General features: G+C 36.1%; 1 pseudogene; it reads right to left on the bottom strand.

The window, feature by feature from the left end:
* Positions 1-4806: 4806 nt before the first annotated feature.
* LOC147908889 (uncharacterized) lies at positions 4807-9604 on the bottom strand (annotated as a pseudogene).
* Positions 9605-20360: the final 10756 nt, after the last annotated feature.

The following is a 20360-nucleotide window of genomic DNA, read 5'->3' as shown; positions in this document are numbered from 1 at the left end:
TTGATACAGTTGTACAGTTTGTACTCAAGTCAACTAGTTTTGTTTGCATAGTATTTTAAAAGAAGTTATTTTGTGAGAAAATGGAAATTTCGCGTGAAAATTTTCGGGCAATGATTTTTTACGATTACAAATGTAATCTAACTCCGAAACAATGCATCGATCGACTTCATTTGGCTTTTGGGGATGAAGCATCATCCAATAGGATTGTTTATAATTGGTTTGCCGAATTCCAGCGTGAACATTTCTTTCTTTGTGACGAATTCCGTGAAGGTCATCCATCCACGTATGTTGTTGCTACTAATGTTGATGCTGTGCGTTGATGCGTGAAATGATGAGCGAGACCGGCATATGACATACCGAGATTCAGGCATCCTTAGGCATTGACATGAAAGTAATATGACTTTGTATGATCACTTGAGCGTATGGAAACTTTGCAGTCGTTGGATCCCACACAATTTGACCTCAAAAACAGGCTCGTGTTAAATGAAGCAAAGAAATGCTCGAAAAATTCAACCGAGGTCAGTCAAATTTGGTCTACAACATCGTTACTGGGGACGAAACATGGATCTATTCCTATGAGCCCGAAAGTAAATAACAATCCACTTGGATATTTCAAAATGAACCGAAACCAACAAAAGTTGTTCGTTCACGCAGTGCTTCCAAGCAAATGATTGCTTGTTTCTTCAGTTATACCGAACATGTGGTAATCATGGCTTTAGAGGATCGAAGGACTGTAAATACTGTTTGGTATACAACAATTTATTTGCCAGAAGTCATAAATGAATTGCGTAGAACAAACCGCAATCGTCGCATCATCATGATAGCGTCAGTTATCACATAGCACGTCAAACTGTTGATTTTTTATCCAGTAAAAATGTCGAATTGATGACTCATTGTCCGTATTCACCTGATTTATCACCTAATGACTTCTTTTTGTTCCCAAACATTAAAAAGAAGATACGTGGTGAGCGATTTGAGTCGCCTGAAGCAGCTGTTGAAACATTTCGTACACTGATTTCTGAGGTCACAGCCTGAGAGTGGAAAAAATATTTCGAAAATGAGTTCGAACGTATGCAAAAATCGATCTTAAAGGCGAATACTTCGAAAAATAATAAAGCCATTTACCGAATTTTACATATTTTTTTTTATATTGTTTGGAGAAACTTTTCCAGCAGCCTACGTTTTGTTATTAATCCTGCTGTAGAGAATAATCTTTCCGATGGAACGTTGCGCAAATATACTTATGAAATCTCTTGCCATTTTCGATAAACAAGGAAAGACATGTGTTTGCTTAGACCACCATTCTAAAATATCTTTATCTTTGTTTGCTCTTTTAGAACTTAGCTATTAAGTACAACTTTGCTTCCGCCGTTTTCCTAGGTAGATGGCTTTAGCGGTAAGTGGTGGCCGAAATAATAGATCATAGACGTCATACAATAAACTTGGGCATCTGTCAACATAACTCCATAGAAACATTAATCGATTTGTGTCTGCATCATAAAGTTATTCTCGATTGAAAATATCAGTTTACGAGCCAAATTCTCGTCATTTGCGGGAGATTTTAATTTTCTGCTTCAATATGAAGAAATCTGCGCCTGAGGCTCATCGAATGCTCTCAAATATTTATGGTGAGGCCGCTATTAGTGAAAGAACATATCATGAGTGGTTTCAACGCTTCAAGAACGGTGATTTTGACGTCGAAAATCAGCATAGCGGTGGAAGAGAGAAGGTTTTCGAAGATGCAGAATTGGAGACATTAATTGATCAAGACTCGTGTTAAAATCAAGAAGAATTGACACGATCATTAGGAGTGACTCAACAAGCCATTTCAAAACGCCTCAAAGTCATGGGAATGATTCAGAAACAAGGAAATTGAGTGCCGTACGAGTTGAAGCTGAGAGATGTTGAACGACGTTTGTTTGCTTGTGAACAGCTGCTTGACAGACAAAGAAGAGATTTCTGCATCGCATTGTGACTGAGGACAAAAAATGGGTTCATTACGGTAACCCAAGCGCAGAAAATCATGGGGAGTTCCCGGCCATGCTTCCACATCGGCCAAACCGAATATTCACGGCTCCAAGGTCATGTTCTGTATTTGATGGGACCAGCTCGACGTAGTATTATGAGCCTGTTAAACAATCACAGGCGATCAGTATCGACGCAATTGATGCGTTTGAGTCGAGCATTGAAAGACAAACGGCCGCAATACAACGAGAGACACGATAAAATGATTTTGCAGCATGACAATGCTCGACCCCATGTTGCGAAAGTGATCAAGACATACTTGGAAACATTGAAATGGGAAGTCCTACTCCACCTGCCGTATTCTCCAGATGTTGCTCCCTCTGACTAACACTTGTTTCGATCAATGGCACACGGCCTGACTGACTAGTACTTCTGGTCTTATGAAGAAGTAAAAAATTAGATCGATTCGTGGATCGCCTCAAAAGATGACCAGTTTTTTCGACGCGGGATTCGTACGCTGTCCGAAAGATGGGAGAAAGTGACCAGCGATGGACAATACTTTGAATCATAAATATATACCCAGTTTTTTTACAATAAAACCTCGAATTTTGGAAAAAAACGGCGGAAGCAAAGTTGTATACCTAATATTCATCATTTCTTTATGCCAATCGTTATTATCAGAATTATTTTTATACAATTTATATCAATAGCATATATCGAAATTAAAAGTAACATAGCTCAAATCGGAAGATTTATCTTCATTAGAACACAATTCAAAGTTCAAATGTTCTTTATAAATTTCTTTGAATTTTTCTAACGATTGACAAAGCTCTTTATCCCAATTAGTCAATTTGAATGTTTCTAACTTATGTCTAGAATCTAACAGTAATACAACACAATAAATCCAGTTAGTCTTGTTATAATATTTAATTTATCTCTTGCTGTTTGAAATGCCAAAAGCAAATTTTCATCAATTTTATATTTCTATCTTCTTTGTCGTTTAATAATTGTATTGTATTTTCTATTTTAGTAGCATATTAAATGCTATTACGATTAACGGCAATGTAGCATATCTCCTCCTAGAAGAGTGGAAACTAATTCGAAATTTTTTAAAAATAAATTAATTTGTGTTAATAAATACTAGTCATCATCAGTTAACAGAAAACGCCGTATGTTCAAAACATCACTAATGCTACAAAGTACTGGGCATAATGATAATCCATATTCGATCATGTCGAATGTTGAATTCCAACGCATTACTACATCAATAATTGGCGATAAGTATTCGGTGTTTGTCATGTCACAACTACTTTTTAATTTGTTACAAAGTTGTCCTGATCTTTTCAGTTTTATAAAAATGTTTCTTAATTTAAGAACAGGTGTTTTATCGAATTCATAATCTTCGTCATTAATTTCATTTTCTCTTCGATAAGTAACTTTTTTAAAGAATCCTATACAGCTAAATTTATAACATGCGCAATACAGCGAAAATGTTGATTCTCACAATCAAAATCTAGTGAAATCTCTGAAACTTCTTCATAAGCTTTTCGAATTCTCAATTCATTCTTCAATGAATGTAGTATTGGATGCAGCATTATCCAATGTTATACCTAGAGAACTTTTTCTAAAATACCTTTATCTTTTAAAGATGCAAAAAATACTTCCGCGATATCTTTTCCTGTGTGTTGAAGCGATGAATCTAAAGCAATAGAAACCAATTTCCATTCATCATTAATAAAATGTGCAGTTATTCCATAATAAGATTTTCCCCTGCAATGGATGTCCAATCCAAAGTGAATGATATTTTCAATTTGTTTTGCATCAAGACATCAATTACAGATTTTTGTATTTCCGTGAAAACTTGTACAACCTTTGTTCGCATCAAAGTACGCTTTGACATACTAATTTTAGAATTTAAAATACTAAAAAAATCTTACATTTCTTCATCATCAAAGGAATTGAAAGGAAGATACTTTATTGCCATCCATTTGACAATCTTGCGATTTAAATCCTGATTTGTGACACTTGATGTCTGTAATATAGACAAATAAAAATTAGTTAATTAATTAATTAATTAGTAGTTATTAATTAATTAATATTAAGTACTTAATATTAACGAATAGTTTTTTCTTGAATTAATCGGTCAAAATAATTAGTAAAAATAAAATAACAAATATAATCAAGTTTTATATTTATATAAATCAATATCTTCATTATTCGACTTTTATATTTAAATGACAATTAAATTATTTCACAAAAAAATATTTTGTTTTTTAGCAGTTCCCGTTAATGTTAAAAGATTTTCCACTTATATATACCTCTAGAAGATACTTTTTGAATGTAAAGGAATTTCGTATATAATATATAAGATGCTAGATAAGCTAGATTTAAGATTACAATCATTAATTAGCATCACATTCCAAAAAAAAAAAACAGATCCTTCAGAAGCCCAAAAGGCATAATCTGAAAAAAACTTTAGAATCTTTAGAAGACTCTTTGACTCGATATGCCTTCTTGTAGAACTCGTGAACGTTTCTTTTTACGAATAGTAGCTAGCGCGTCCCTTTCTCTCGCGGCAAGTGGCATATCTTCTTGTTTCAAAAAGCTTCAAATTACTAGTGAATTTTCCTATAGAAGAATTTATTCTTGATCGTAGCTCATATGCCTATTTTTTTTATAGATAAATGTGTTACAGGCATACGATTCATGCAAAATTGTTTGCTTAGAGGAAATATCAAAAAGAATTCCCCGCTTATGAACAGAGTATTTTTTTTACACGGAACCGCTAAATAGCAGAATATTTTTTTTGGATGATACATATTCAATTATTCTGTAAATCCATTGTAACACTATAAAAATATACCTGCTTAAACATATCATATATAATATGATTGTTTCATATATAATATGAATATGTTTGTTTCGAAGATATTTCAAGAGATTTGGAATTTCGGAATATGGTTTCATAAACTTTTGCATGACTTCTTTGCAGATGTCTTCTAAGACGACTTATATTTGAGTTCGTCATTTTGATTGTTTTAATTATTAAAATATTTGCACAATTTGTACACTCCAACTTTCGTATCGTTCACAATTTTAATATCAAAATTATTCTTAACTTGTAATGTTTCATTTTTATTATTTATTTCGAGATCACTTTCTCATTGGTACTATTTTCCTTGTTCTTTTTTCTTTTCATAACCATTGTAAAATTGCTACAATCCCACAATCTGCTAAATACTGATTTTCGGCGTTTATGCGTCTGTATGTAGCAGTCTGACACCGTAGGAAAAATAAATATATATTGCGGGAACGCGATGCTGCGACGCTGACTGTTTGAAAAACAAAAGATCGTTCAACGCGCAGCGATTTGTTACGCCATACGGCTGCAATCGCTTTAAGCGTCATCTATAATACACAAAATAAGAAGTAAGAGTAAAAAATTGACCAATTACAAATCTGAGAAAAATAATCGATTGTAATTGGTCAATTTCTTACTCTTACTTCTTACTTCGTGTATTGTAGACGACGCATTATTTAAATTGTCGAGCATTTCAAGACAACACAAGACTTTTCGAGTTCGAGATCAAGACAAGAATGTACATTTCAGATTTTTTCAAGACAAGACAATATTTCCTAAAATCTCGTCTTGCGGCATTTATATTTGCAAGGACTATCCCGATGTAAACGCATATAGTTGTAACAAACTTTCGCACCACTCACGAGTTCAATACGCTTATGATATGGATAACTGCTTAAACTTATTACATAAGTACAACGGATGCCGTTTTCTTACATGCTATATAAGAACGCGATGCATTCGATAAAAATACTCGATTCGTGGCGTTACGCTTCCTTTTAGCTGGGGACTCGCACTTATCTTTCTCCAAATCCGTGATCTTCGACCTATCTCGCTTAGATGCGCACACTGCGGTTTTATACAAAAACTCGTCAAGTACATGCGGTTTTATACATATCGTCAAGTTTAGGAAACTTATCTCGAGAGAGAGTCGCTTCCCATTTTTCCAACGTATTCTTAGGCAATTTATTCTCTAATGTGTGAACTAGCACTTCGGGATTGATGAACAGTCTCAAGGTATTCAATGATGCGGCGTGTTGTTGGACGTTGTCCGCGAGCTTAGACAGATCGCTCGAAGATTCCTTTTCGAATATGGCTATGTTCATGATTAAAGAAAGGTGCCGCGATATTAGATGTGCTTAACTTCATACGAGCGCTCTAACAGCCTCCTATGCCTTGGAATAATTTATTCCATCAATCTCGAAATTCTCGTTTTATTAGCTGCTTTGCCGATTAGAACCGAATTTAGATAATGCAACTTATCTGTGTCGGATAAATCGGTTCGCGACCTATTATATTGTGAAACGCGTTTTTAAATGACAACCACTTTTCAACCAGCCGTCGAATGTAGGTAAAAGCGATTCCGGAAGTTTAATTTATCGGGTTTTCGTTTGACGAGCTATCAATATTATCAATATTATCAGATCGCGTTTCGAAACTAGATATGCCGCTGCTCGAGTTATTCGCCGCGTTTATAATATCTTCGATATTACCCGCGAGGGTGTAAAATCGCTCTTGAATATTAATGAATTATCTCTTGATAAATCTCTTGACGCTCTTGAAATCGTGATGAGCGTCATTCGGATCGGCGATAGCGGCTCGTCGTTCTGCTCTTCGAACGTCTTGTATAATTTTGTTAAACGCGCGATTTGTAATTTTAACGGAAGTACTGAAACCACCCTTGTCGACAAGGTTCGATAAGGTGATTAATTGGAATTTCAAGGAGGTTCGTTTTTATAAAAGGAACTTGACTCTGTCAGTCATTGTAGTGTGATTCAGAATTAAAATGAAATCGGATGACTTATACATTAGTCTTAGGGCCCGTGTGCGTATATGGCAGTGGATACGTAGTAATTGTTCCACCAATCACGCAGATTCGATTTGCATCGTATGCGGCCGTTGTATGCTTCACAGAAACTGGATCGCATACATTTATATCCTCTTACTTGGACTCCGTGCGTCGCATCTCACAGGAGGCACCAATGTTCGAATGCGAGTGTGGAAAATATAATACACCTTACACTGAGGTTTCATATAATTTATTTTAAGATGTTTGCAGTACAACACCCTTGAATTCCAAGATCGATTTCCGTGACACTCGAGTTAATGTATCACTATGCACGATGTAACGTTTGTTTGACGACAACGCAATGGTTGACACGGTACCTTTTCACACACATTCAATGCCAAAAGATACACCAAATTCGGCCTGTAGCTAATGAGCTTTGAGCCGAATTTTTAAGGAGCTATTGCCCTGATGCTGACTGAGTGCGCGACGACGCTTGGAGGCAGATGCCTTGAGGCACGCACGATTCGTGAGAACGATTCGATATGGATCTTGACTCGCGATACTTCGCTAGAAGTTGCTGCTATCGAAAGCATGATGTTACTGCTACCGATCGCTGTTGTCGATTGACTTCCTGATTGCCTGCGCTTCCTTGCACGAGACTTCTGAATTATCTCGATTTCTCTTCTCATTAAGATCAGAGGATCACAGAGATCGCCGCTCGATGTTGACTAAAAACATATAAGTGCGGTATTCGTCGCAGATCCTTTGTATTTCCGCGCTCGCTGTTCCGCGGTTTCGAGAGACCCGTGTGAATCGAATCACGTTCGTGTGTTTACGAGTGTGCGTGTGTGTGTGTGTGTGTCCGAACCGACGGCTAATTTCTATTTATATTTTTTCGTCATACAGAGTTTGATAATTCGAGCTGTATTGATAACTAATTAGAAAACCTTATATATGTAGGGCGCTAATTTAAAATTTAAGGAGAGGGCGCCAAATAGCGTTCCTGGCTTTCCACATATTTACGCGCAGCCTTTCGTTTGCTGTAGTGTATCGGTCATTAACCACTCGCGCTTTTTCAATTTTTTCCGTTTTTTCTCTAAACTCGTCTAGATCTCTACTCTCCGCCTCATCCTGATTTAATATATACAAATTTTTTTAATGCATCGATAACATGATCTCACTGCTTGATACCATATAACAGTTCGCTCAGCGTTCTTCTGGTTGTTTCGAATCATGGTATTGTTCAACACAAATTCAATCCCGACTAAAGACTTGCCAATCCTTCCCTGTATGTAACTTTTCTAAAATAGGAGCTATATCGTTACATCTGCCCATTGGCTTGGGGAGATCCAATAGATATTTTTACATGTTTAATGCTCATGTACTCGGACATAAAATCATCAGATTCTTTGGAAGTAAAGCTTGTACCTCTATCAGAGACTAAAATCCTTAATCGACTAAATTGGGAAATAATCCTTAAGGCACTCTGTTCCCATACAGTACAGAAGATTGAAGCAATATTGTTGCAATGTTGCAATATTGCAGATTGCAATGTAACATTGTAGAGATATTAGAGAAATGTAAATTAACAATATGCCTGCAAAATGTCAGTAATATGCTTGTAATATTCCACAAACATTGCAAAACTGTAATTCTTTAATTGTTACAATAATAATAATAATATAAAAATACAAGTTTTTACAATATTTATGTAGTACAGTCTTTTAATTTAACATCGTTTAGTCGTTTTTATGATATTATATAATAATTAATATAATTCATTTTATATTTAAATAAAAAATTTATTGATCTATTATTTGACAGCCATTCATTAGCTAAGTTTTATATTTATTTTAAAAATAAAAAATATTTTATTTAAATCAAAAGATTATATAATATCGAGTTTGGGTACAACCAATGCATCATTATCAGATAAGATGATAATTAAGTTGCTGAAAAGATCAAAATATTAATTATGTGATGATGTATTTATGCCTGATGTAAACGCAAAAATAAACTAGCGAACTTTATTGATAAATTTCATACCGTCATTTTTTAATCGATTTCATATCATCATTTTTTAATCGATTTAATCAATTGACTTGAAGTGGCTTCAAATTAAAAAGAATCACTGCGATTAATTTACCAAGCGACTGTATTATTATATTAATGTGGATAATATTTGTGTAGTTTGTTCGGAGCACACACATACATGCTTTAGCCTTACGAATAAATTTATTCTTCAGAATTAATACTATATTTATTAAAATATTTTATGGTTTTATCATTAAAAAATGCTTATGGGAAACACATACTCACTAGAAATGCGATTTGTAAAAAAATTATAGTTAGTAAAATATACACGGTGTTAATTAAGTATGTTGCCATACTCAACAGAGCGATTCTTTGGTTTATTTCAAGTAAAAAAGTCTATATAAACATGTGTCCTAAATGGCTTAGTTCCCGAAATAAAAAAGTTCCGAAATAAAAAAGTTTCGAAATAAGAATCAATCCACAAAAAGCTAGTCTTTGTGGAAAATCGCATGGTAAAAGTCTCTGTATACATTGAATGTAATAAGGCTATAACTGTTGGTCTTTCAAAATTCTCCAGATGATATAATTACTCACATTTAATGCTCTAGCTATTTTCCTTGTGTTCCTTTCTGAATGTGCTTCGATTTCGTTAAGAACAGCTTCCTCTGGTGTTCTAACTGTCATAGGCTTTCCAAGATCAGTATTCTTTACGAAAGAACTCTTTTCTCGAAGATAGCGATGAATATTCGCAAATATTTTACGACATGGTAAATTGCATTGGGGATGTCTTTCTGCATAAATACGCCTTGTCTCACGTGAGTTATTTGCAAGACCGTAGGCAAAGTGCATATCTGCCATTTCAAAATTTGTAAACTTAGGCATGAAACCGATTTTGATGGACTGAAACAATTTGGCCGAAAACGTATGTATAATACAAGCCAACTGACCCGCAGCAACATCAGAACTGAAGTTTATTTTTGATTTTGTGACTTTGACTTTGACTTTGTCACTTTGTTTACGGTTGTGCGAATGGTAACTCATGTGAAGCAAGACATATTTATGCAGGAAGATATCTCCAACGCAATTTACCATTTCGTTTTGCGAACATTTGCGAACATTCACCTGTATTTCGGAAACTAAGCCGTTTAGGACACATATTTATATGGATTTTTTTATTTGAAATAAATCAAAGAATCGCTCTGTTGAGTATGTCAACATACTTAACTAACACCCTATATATAGAAACAGTTCATTTTAGTCTTCATAAAAAATTTATCCAAATATATTGCAATATTGCTGAAACGTTTTGTTGCAATATAACAAAAGGATATCTTAACATTGTTGGAATTTTGCAACAATGATTCAGCAACGTTTCACAATCACTATGCAATATTGCAATGTTTCAGTGAAATCATTCTGCAATGTTTCTGCAATCTTTCTGTGCTGTATAGGCACAGACGTTTGTAGCAATATTGCTATAAAGTTACAATATTGTATATTGCAATGCAATGTTTCAGAAACGTTATTAAAATGTAGGCAATATGATTTTAATAATGTTATAGCAACAGTTAAAAAAAAATTTGCAAATAAATTACTAATTTTAGGCTAAAATATCTACTTGTGTGCATATATACATTTTATCAAATTTCATTAGGTATCAATCAATTTTATATGTAAACACGCTATATTTTTAAATGCAATACAAAACTTGTTTTACATGTACAATTGTCAATATATTAAATATGAAATATTAATGTACATGTGTGTGTGTGTGTGTGTGTGTGTGTGTGTGTGTGTGTGTGTGTGGGCGTATACATGTGTGTGTATGCGTGCGTGCATGTTTGTATTTGTGTGCATGTATGTGCTTGCGTGCGTGCATGCATGCGTGCGTGCGTCATTTTTAACATATATATATATATATATATATATATATATATATATATATACAAACAAAATTTGTTAACTAAATTACAAATCAAATTGTTAAATTTAACCTGTGATATTGTATTCACTAACTTAAGTTTTAATATTAAAATATTTAGGCTGCTTTCGGAAATATCATCCGAGTGCCTCCTTGTTGTTCACCTAATGTTAAGAGGATGCTGGAGTGTCCTGTTTTATCATTAAATTTTAAAAGCACCTTTCTCATAACTGTGTTTATGGACTGAAAAATCCTTCTCCACAATTAAAGTATCGACAACAACGCAAAGCGCCAACTACATTTGAATACGAAAAACGAAAAAAAATTAAAGACTTACAGTTTTGTTATCGGCTTCTGTAGTCAACACATCACAATATGTGTTGCATATAAGAGTTTCAGATCTTGCACGTTCATGAAAAGTAACTAGCGTATTACGGAAAACCTAAACGAACAATCCCATGCTTTTAGAAACGCGGTAGGAGTTTTAGTTAAGAGAAAGGTGCATCCAAAAATTTCATTTGTATATTACGAGTGAAATTGACGTGAAGCCATGAAACTGAGCAGTATTTTAGTTCCGCGATATTCCGACAGCGGCGCTGTCATGAAAAGTGCGCTGAACCATAGAAATGATCTGAATTATCGACCTACTCAGGCCCATATCAATCAAAACGTGCCCTGGTCAAAGTTTTTTCTTTTGAGAGGAAAAATAATAAAATAAATATGATATTAGTTATTTCAATTTTGTTGAAATAATTTCTTCCTGAACAAGAAGCATACCATTATTATTTACATATGAATACAAATGAAGATAATTATTTTAATTATACTGTTCTGTCTTTTACATACATTTTATTTAGTAAATTATTGATGCATATATATAAAATAACATATATATATATATGTGTATGTATGTATGTATGATGTATGTATGTATGTATGTATGTATGTATGTATGTATGTATGTATGTATGTATGTATGTATGTATGTGTATATATATATATATATATATATATATATATATATATAATAGCATAAATACACACGCGTATGCGTATGTATACGTGTGCGCGCGCGCGCGCACGTGTGTGCGTGTCATATATACAACACATGTCTAACTTTATTTACTGAATTATTTACACATGGATATATCAAGGTTCGGAACGCGATGTATGTATCGGTTGAGCTTTCTGCTCGGATGTCGGAACGACAAGCGGCAATCTCGTAGCAGACGTAGCATATAAATGAAATTTTCGAATACACTTTGCTTTTATACTAAAGCTCGTAACTCGTTTCTGCAAGCATAGTATTGTTCTTTGAGGTTTTCTGTAAATCGCCAGCTACTTATACAAGGTCTGAAATTATTGTATACAGCACATTTTTGACTCGACTCGGATGTCGAGTCTTAGTAAGAAGCGCCATTCCTCTTATCGGTCGCGCGCAAACGAAGTAGTATTGCTATTCAACTATAGAAATGGATTGAACCATTGTAAATAAACCAGCTATATTATCAGCCGGAAACGCCATAATAATATATTTTTGTATATATAGAAATATATATCAGGATCGTTGTTTAGAGAAGGAATCGTGCGTCCTTGCTGCATCGACGATGCCAGAATCGATAGAAATCACATTCTTGAATTGTAGAAAGAATTATTGAAACAGAAGTACGACAGAGTGAGACAGAGAAAAAACAAAAAAGGATGGAAACTCCGATTGTAATCGGTGAGACTCCGCATGCCGAGCTGGGCTCGTCGAACGAAACAGCGAGTCTATCCTTCAGAGTCTCTCTCTCTCTCTCTCTCCCCTCCCTCTCTCCCTCCTCTACTCTCTCTCTCTCCTCTCCACTCTTCTCCTCTCCTCTCTCTCTCCCCTCCCTCTCCCTCTCCGCCTCCTCTACTCTCTCTCTGTCCTCTCCACTCTTCTCCTCTCCTCTCCTCTTCTCTCCTCTCCTCTCCTCTCCTCTCCTCTCCTCTCCACCCCCCCATCTCTCTACGGTCGCTTGTTTCGAGCGACCGAAAATGCTTTCTGGAAAATTTCGGCCGCTCAATGTGTATAATTAAGAGGAGAAGGAATATTATAGATAACATATAAGTTTTAATAAATTATGCTAATCCTATATCCCTCCAATTTCTGTATAATAGCAAAAATAATTTCAAAACACGATAATTTACGGGATATTTCTATGATTTTCTATGAGCCTTATATACCACGTTCATAGAAAAGATTTGCAAGACCTCGGCGTGGTCTCACGCGTAAGATGCGAGATCTGAATGTTAGAGATCTCATGATCAATTCCTTTTTTCTTTTTTCATAATTTTTTTTTTTAATAAGTGACATTGTTAACAAACATATATTACAAGCTAAATATATTTTTATTTAATTATTGAAATTATATGTGTATTTCTAAACGTTTTAATTTACCTTTAGAAAAAATCCAAAAAAAAATCATGTTTCTGTAATAATGTTACGTCGATCAGTATTTTCTGTGAAATGTTTTTTTTATAATTATCATCCGAAAGAAAATTCTGATAATCAATCAAATCGCAAAAGTGCGATTAATATAATTATAAGGATGATTAATATAATTATAAGGATGATGTCAATATAATTTTATAATTAACAAATCAAAAAGCCTTTATATTGTGACCATAGCCCACCAACCTATCTTAGGACTTTGCCTCTAAGATAAGAATAGAAGTGAGACTAGATTCTGTTGTGACCATAGTCCACCAACCTACCTTAGGACTTTGCCTCTAAGATAAGAATAGAAGTGAGACTAGATTCTATTTAGACTCATTTTCGAACCTTATAATGTGACCATAGTCCACCAACCTACCTTAGGACTTTGCCTCTAAGAATAGAAGTGAGACTTTAGAATAAGATTAGACTCTATTGGAACCTTATAAAAGAAAACCCTCAGACTGCAGAGGCAGTCTTCAATATATTGCGAGAATAGTTACGTCTCTAAAAATTTTCCAAGTGACAATTGTAAAAAAAAGAAAAGAGAATACAATAAAGATAATTTTTTATTTTGAAATTGTTATCACAAATCTTACAAATGGTGGCAGCGGTGCGGGATAATTAGCAAGAAAAACAGTGAAATTTTGCTTTTACTTCGAGGACGATATACTAGTCGCATTAGTTACCTTCAAGGAGGACTCGAAGATTATCCTGCTCTACCGAACTCAAGCAGACTGGCGTGGACAAACTACAGAGGGGTAAGCGACATTATCAACTCTGATACATCCACCGAGTCAAGTGCGGACAGTAACATACTAGAATCGAGACTCTTCATTACTGCTCCAATGTCGCGTGCACAGAGCCCTACTCGTGAGCAAACGCTCACTCTAGCAATATTAGCAGACAGAATGATCCAAATGATGGACACAATAACTGAACTAAAAAACAAAATCAATAACGGTTGAACATTATAATCCAACGCGACTTCAACAACCGAGCGAAATGACACCAGAAACTTTCGAATCAGGAACTGTCGAAGCACCTATAAAGAATTATAATAAAGCGATGCCATTGATACCCGATTTCGACGGTTCAAATGTCGAAACTTTCATTAATCATATACAAATAGCCTCGAAACGACTGGCCGTGGATCAACATGAGCTATTTCTCTGTGGAATCGTCGCCCAGAAACTCGTAGGAAGAGCAAAACACTCAATACGAACGGATACCACCCCGAATTTTCCGCAGTTGTACGAAAAACTACGGTACCTCTACGGCAAAGCCAGGAATCTTTCCGCTCTGGAGGTCCAAAGAGACACCTGCATCCAGCGAACGAACGAGAGCATCGATGAATTCATAAATCGCTTTCTTCGAATCCAAGACGATATCATCCACACGGTTAATTCACAGAGTACCGGCATTGCTACGATCTGTTTGCAAGAACAGATGCATCAGCAAAAAGCAGTCGAAGTATTTCGCCGCAACGTAAAGACAGAAATCAGTGATCATTTATACTCATTTGAATTCACCCAATTGAACGAAGCGTTTTCGAAAGCACGAGCCTTTGAAGCAGAACTACAGTTAAGAAAGTTGCGAACACAACGATACGAAACATCCAAAAAACCGTTCCAACCCAGAACGCACTTTCAAACCAAGGAGTGCACCTACTGCAAGAGACGAGGACATGAAGAAAAGGAGTGCCGAACAAAAGTATTCCACCAACAACGAGGCCAGCAGAATTTTCGCCAGTCTTTCAACCGATCGCCGGACCGAGCATCATTTACGTGCAACCGATCAGGATCCGGACGAGAACCTCAGCGAAAGGTATACCAAGGACCCGGAGGGACGTACGTCAGAGCTCCCAGAATTAAGCTGAAGATACCAGGTCTTAAAGATGTCATATTTTTAGTAGATACGGGTTCCGATATATCCCTAATACACGAAATGTTTATAGATGATAAAAACTTGCCTAAAACAAATTCAATAATCGTATCTGGCGTTACAACGCATTCGATAAAAACTAAATACGGTGTAATAATTGAAATATTTGGGAAAAAACATACATTTCATGTATTAGACGATTACTCACCGGTACAACATCAGGGCATATTAGGTATCGATTTTCTCACGGCGAACAATTTTGTCTTTTCGAACGAATATTTAAAACTAAACGGAAAAGAATTCAAGCGATGCGATAAACCACTCTCTAACGACACGTATAAACAAAACGAAGTATTAGTTATATTTAAGGATGATACTGGAGCAATTACGAGGATGAACGATTTTAATAAACCCATACTGCCGACATATTTGCACTCTCAAATTAAAAGCGTCGAAGATTATTGCGAAGCACCAATTTATTCTATCACCAAAGAAACTTTAAACAATACGCGATCAGAATTATTAAAAGAAAATACTCGCCTCTTGCATCTCCCAGAACACTATAACGAAATCTGGGATATCATATTAGAATTCCACGATATTTTTACCTTACCAGGAGATCCTCTCCCACTCACTGATTTAATGCAACATGAAATCAAAACCCATGACGAAAATCCCATCCATATTAAACAATACCGTTATCCTCCGATACACCAAGAAGAAATAAAAAAACAAATTAAAGACATGCTTGCAAAAGGAATCATTCAAGAATCAGATTCACCTTATAATTCCCCTTTGTGGATCGTGCCCAAAAAGCAAGATGCTTCGGGCAAAAATAAATGGAGACTAGTAATTGATTACCGAAAACTTAATGAAAAAACCATCCAAGATGCCTATCCTCTTCCGAATATTGATGAAATTCTCGATCAATTGGGCAACGCGCGCTATTTTTCCGCTTTCGATCTGGCATCGGGCTTCCATCAGATCGGAATGAATCCAAAAGACGTTCCAAAAACGGCCTTCTCTACACCAAACGGACATTATGAGTACACCCGTATGCCTTTTGGTCTAAAGAATGCGCCTCCTACCTTCCAAAGAATGATGAATAAAGGATTAAAAGGATTGATAAGTAATAATTGTTTTGTTTACATTGACGACATAATAGTTTACGGAAAAACGATCGAAGAGCACAATAAAAATTTAAGAATCTTATTCGAAAGACTTAGACAAGTAGGATTGAAACTCCAACCAGATAAATGCGAATATCTCAGACCTGAACTTGAATACCTAGGACACGTCGTTCCGAACACGGTATACAGCCTAATCCTGATCGGATCGAAAAGGTCAGAACTTATCCAATTCCAAAAACTCCTAAGGAGATAAAACAATTCCTTGGACTTGTCGGTTATTATCGCAAGTTCATCAAAGATTTTTCCAAAGTAGCAAAACCTTTGACACGCCTCTTACAAAAATCCTCAATCTTCCAATGGACGAGTGAACAACAACATTCATTCAACTCTCTGAAATCAAAATTGACGTCACAACCAGTATTATCATATCCTGACTGGAATAGACCCTTCGTTTTGACCACTGACGCATCAAACGAAGCTATCGGTGCTATACTATCCCAAGGGACAATAGGCAAAGATAAGGTACTGGCTTTCGCCTCCAGGACTCTTAATAAAGCCGAAACCCGATATAGTACGACGGAGAAAGAATTACTCGCAATCGTATGGGCCACTAAACATTTCAGACAATATTTATATGGAAGAAAATTCACTATCGTAACAGATCACAAACCTTTAATATGGCTCATGAACGTTAAAGATCCTAATTCGAGATTAATGAGATGGAGATTAAAGTTAGAAGAATTTGATTACGAAGTAATTTATAAATCCGGGAAAACTAACACTAACGCTGACGCACTCTCAAGAATTCCGGTCAATGCAATTGATTCCTTCGTATCGGACGAAGAAATAAGAAAAATGCTTTCAGAGATTACGAGAATTAAGAAAGAAATTAAAATTGCCTTTAGTCAAGATCCGGTTCCGGACTGGATAAATATCGATCCGAAATTCGCCTCCACAATAAACCTTCGAAATTTAATCTTACCGATTCTTCAGGATACGAATACTAATCCTGATGAATGGACATTATACTTCGTAGGACCGGTAAACTCTAAAATTCAAGACTCAATTGACGAGCTAATCGACACGTACGACTTACAGTCTAGAACGAAAATTATAATAGAAGAACGACCGCCTCAATGGTTTAAAGAAAAATTTCCAATACCAATACTTACGGACGAATTCCTACCCAAGGGAAATCCTAAATTACAAAAGCACCCATCACCTCCTTCTTCCATTCCCTCATCCTCGAAACCAAGTATTAACAAACACATAATAATAAGAAACCAGGTTGGTAGGCAGACCAACAAAACTATACTTTTTATTGAAACTCCTCCTGAGATCACGAGAGAAAACGAAATATACATATCACCTCATGCCACTCACAGACAAATGAGTATTAGATTGCATGACTTTCTAACCGAGGACGATCATCATGTTAACGTAGTACATGACCAGAAAGAGATCAATAAATTAATTTCGGTAATTGACGAATATTATCTCGGAGATAAATTATGTATTCACGTTTCCCAATATCTCACAGAAATAACGAACAAAAAGGAAATTATATCAGACGCTCATTCTAGTATATTAGGCGGACATTACTCCGTCGAAAAAACACTTCAAAAAATCAGACAAAAGTATAATTGGCCTAACATAACTATCGATGTTAAAGAATTCATTGATAAATGTGAAAAATGTCAGTACAATAAACCTGGTGCACAGAAACCTTATCTCTACGCCTCTCCCGACATTCCTCGAATGCCCAACGAAAAGATATCCATTAATATCATGGGGCCTTTCGAAGTTACAAATAAAGGAAACCGATATATCCTTGTCACTCAAGATTACCTTACTCGATATATCCTAGTAGAACCGCTTATACAGGGTGGGCCATCTATTGGTACATTTTTAAAAATGCGATCAAATGAGCATACATTGATATTTTTTATTAATTTTTTTGTTGTTGTGAAGCTAAAAGTATCCGCGTCAAGAATGAAAAACGATTTCGTTCATGTGGCTCCCTCTACTGGCCTTACAGTATGCCATTCGATCACCCCAATTATTAATGACATTTTGGACTACCTCGGCGCCAATTTCACTCAAAACAGTCGTAATATTGTTTTTCAAAGCTGGAATTGTCTCACACTTTGGGCCACAGCCTCAATATTCTCGGGTGTGCGCACTGTCCGAGCTCTGGGACCACTTCTGTCATCCACTAACATCCCTTTCTCACGAACTTTCCTCACCAATTTGCGTATAGCTCCTTCGGTGGGTGCTCTATCACGACCCATATTTCTTTTCAAAATTTGTACAGTTTCGGCGACACAGCACTGACTTTGAAAATAAGTTTTTAAAATTTCAAAACGCTCTTCAAGAGAAAACATGTTGTTTCGTGCCGCGGACGGTATGACTAATAAACTGTCAAAATTTCGGGTCTGTAGCTCGTTCGGTGTTGCCATACGACGAAATTCAAAAACGTACCAATAGATGGCCCACCCTGTAGATAAATCGACTGCAGCAATTATTAGGGCACTATGGTGCTCCTGGCTGAGATACTTCGGTAAACCTAAGGAGATACTATCCGATAACGCCCTTGAATTCACGTCTAATGAATTTAAAACACTTTGCGATAGGCTTAACTGTTCGAGATCGGTAAGTCAAAAAAAAGGTAAGAATTCCTTCGGTCGACCGACAGTAATTGTTATTGAACGCACGCACAAGGCGAGCTCGTGATTTCATCTCGAGCCTGACTTTAAGCCTCATCAAAGTCAGAGATTCATTGTTCTTTAGCCTTTTCAAAACAATTCGGTACACGCAAACAGGCACCGGCAACGGAACATCGAAAGTTCTAGAACAATTCAATTCGCGCACGCGAGCGCCGCGCTCCGACGAATACGTCACGCGCTGTCACCAATCCCGCGTACGGATTTTCTGTCGCGCATAACTGTTACGTTGAACGTCGCTAGAAAAGAATCGAAAGCGCCAATCAATTTTGTACAACCAATGCCACGTGATAATTACGATTGTGGCTAAATTTAATTGGATTTCTCTCAAGAAGAAATCCCGGACCGGAAGTAATAAATGCTTCGATCTCGCCGGTCCTCGGGGCAGATTGCGCAGATTGCTAAAATAGTCTACACCGCTTATACCATCTACACCGCTTAGAATTCTTAGACTTCTTAGAGTTCTTATTTTTAAAAGTTCTTCGAGTTCTTAGGATCATAGTCTCGCTACTATACCGCTTCGTTAAATCGCCGCGCTAACCGCTTAGTGAAATCGCGATAAAACGAATCTTTCCGAGAAAATCGCCGAGATTTTCCATCACCGCGATTCCGAATACAATTTTGGAAACGGTGGCTGCATTTGATATTTTGTTAATCTAATATTTAATTAATTATATTTTTTGACTCTGTAACTGATTATATTAAAGAAAATTCTTTTGTTAAATTAAATGAAACGGAGTTCTCTTCACTGTCGGGCATCATATCAACCTTGTGCCGTTTTCTCACTCGAATCTTTCCACGCGGTGCGCTCTCGCACATTAACATTAAACACGTACTTACCTCGGTATATCACCCGCAGTCTAATGGGAAAAACGAGAGGTCGCATTTAATACTTGCCGAATATATAAGGCATTATATTAAAGAACAAGAGCAATGGGATAGTATTCTGTCCCAGGCTATGCTCACTTATAATTGCACAATTAATAAAAACACAAGTTATACACCTTACGAATTACAATTCGGGAGAGAGCCCAATCACATCTTCAGTGAAGAAGATGAGCGATTGACTCTCCAAAATCAAATCGAAAACTTGCATATTCAACATGAAAATAAGTTGGAAGAAGCGCGCAGGAGCATACGCGACTATCAAAATCCCAACCTTCCTATCAAAACTTATACGCCGATAGAAAATAATGACTTGGTGCTCGTAAGAAACTTCAACGCCAAATCGTTTGAGGCACGGTGGAAAGGTCCTTTCCCTGTTGTCCGACACGATAAACACATAACTTACCACGTTAGGGAAAACGGTGAAATTAAACAATACCATCGAAGTGATATAAAATCATTTATTCCAGGCGATGGATTATCTGAAATAGA

This window comes from Acromyrmex echinatior, chromosome 7 (genome assembly GCF_024713525.1).
Source record: "Acromyrmex echinatior isolate Ae372 chromosome 7, ASM2471352v2, whole genome shotgun sequence".
NCBI lineage: Eukaryota > Metazoa > Arthropoda > Insecta > Hymenoptera > Formicidae > Acromyrmex > Acromyrmex echinatior.
Note: the sequence above shows the minus strand (reverse complement) of the source record. Positions and strands in the feature narration are given on the sequence as shown.